We start from the raw sequence: 1,652 nt of genomic DNA on the forward strand, positions 1-1,652 counted from the left end.
TCTGAAGAGGAAGCTAAGAGAAGCTAAAGCACAACACTCCAGAGAGGACCTGACAGAAATTTTCAAAAAAAAAAGTAGACATGGCAGCTGAACCCAATAACAATGGTGGAGATGCAAGGAAGATGCTTGGTGACTTTACTGCACTAACTTCTGACTTCTATGGAAGAAGCATCTCAATTCCTACAATTGAAGCAAACAACTTTGAGCTTAAGCCTCAATTAGTTTCTCTAATGCAGCAGAATTGCAAGTTTCATGGACTTCCATTGGAAGATCCTCATCAGTTCTTAGCTGAATTCTTGCAGATCTGTGATACTGTTAAGACCAATGGGGTTAATCCCGAGGTCTACAGACTTCTACTTTTCCCCTTTGCTGTAAGAGACAGAGCTAGGATATGGTTGGACTCACAACCAAAAGAAAGCATGAACTCTTGGGAAAAGTTGGTCAATGCTTTCTTGGCCAAATTTTTTCCACCTCAAAAGTTGAGCAAGCTTAGAGTGGAAGTCCAAACCTTTAGACAGAATGAAGGTGAATCCCTCTATGAAGCTTGGGAAAGATACAAGCAATTGATCAGAAGGTGTCCTTCTGACATGCTTTCAGAATGGAGCATCTTATGTATATTCTATGATGGTCTGTCTGAATTGTCCAAGATGTCATTGGACCACTCTGCTGGTGGATCTCTTCATCTGAAGAAAACCCCTGCAAAAGCCCAGAAACTCATTGAGATGGTTGCAAATAACCAGTTCATGTATATTTCTGAAAGAAATCCTATGAATAATGGGATGACTCAGAAGAAAGGAGTTCTTGAGATTGATACTCTGAATGCCATATTGGCTCAGAACAAAATATTAACTCAGCAAATTAATATGATTTCTCAGAATCTGACTGGAATGCAAGCTGCATCCGGCAGTACTAAAGAAGCCTCCTCTGAAGGAGAAGCTTATGACCTTGAGAATTCTGCAATGGAAGAGGTGAATTACATGGGAGAATCCTATGGAAACATCTATAATCCTTCATGGAGGAATCATCCTAATTTCTCATGGAAGGATCAACAGAAGCCTAATCAAGGCTTCAATAATAATAATGGTGGGAGAAATAGGTTTGGCAATAGCAAGCCTTTTCCATCATATTCTTAGCAACAGACAGAGAATTCTGAGCAGAGCCTCTCTGACTTAGCAACCATAGTCTCTGATCTATCTAAGACCACTCTCAGTTTCATGACTGAAACAAGGTCCTCCATCAGAAATTTAGAGGCACAAGTGGGTCAGCTGAGTAAAAGAGTTACTAAAACTCCTCCTAGTACTCTCCCAAGCAATACAGAAGAGAATCCCAAAAGAGAGTGCAAGGCCATAACTATATCCAAAGTGGCCGAACTTGGAGAGAGTAAAAAGGCAGTGATTTCCAGTGAGGAAGACCTTGCTGGACGTCCACTGACCAATGAGGAGTTCCCTATTGAGGAACCAAAGGAATCTGAGACTCATATAGAGACCATAGAGATTCCATGGAATTTAATGCTGCAGTTCATGAGCTCTGATGAAGATTCTTCCTCTGATGAGGATGAAGATATTGTTGAAAAGCAAGTAGCTCAGTATCTAGGAGCAATCATGAAGCTGAATGCCAAGTTATTTGGGAATGAGACTTGGGAGGATGAACCT

General features: G+C 40.9%; 1 non-coding gene across 1 annotated transcript; it reads right to left on the reverse strand.

Moving 5' to 3' along the window:
* Positions 1 to 485: 485 nt before the first annotated feature.
* LOC112773980 (small nucleolar RNA R71) lies at positions 486 to 593 on the reverse strand. The gene has a single exon (XR_003188497.1). It is a non-coding gene; the product is annotated as a small nucleolar RNA R71 (small nucleolar RNA).
* Between the last annotated feature and the right edge of the window lie 1,059 nt (positions 594 to 1,652).

Source organism: Arachis hypogaea, chromosome 18, assembly GCF_003086295.3.
Source record: "Arachis hypogaea cultivar Tifrunner chromosome 18, arahy.Tifrunner.gnm2.J5K5, whole genome shotgun sequence".
In the NCBI taxonomy this organism is placed as follows: Eukaryota; Viridiplantae; Streptophyta; class Magnoliopsida; order Fabales; family Fabaceae; genus Arachis; species Arachis hypogaea.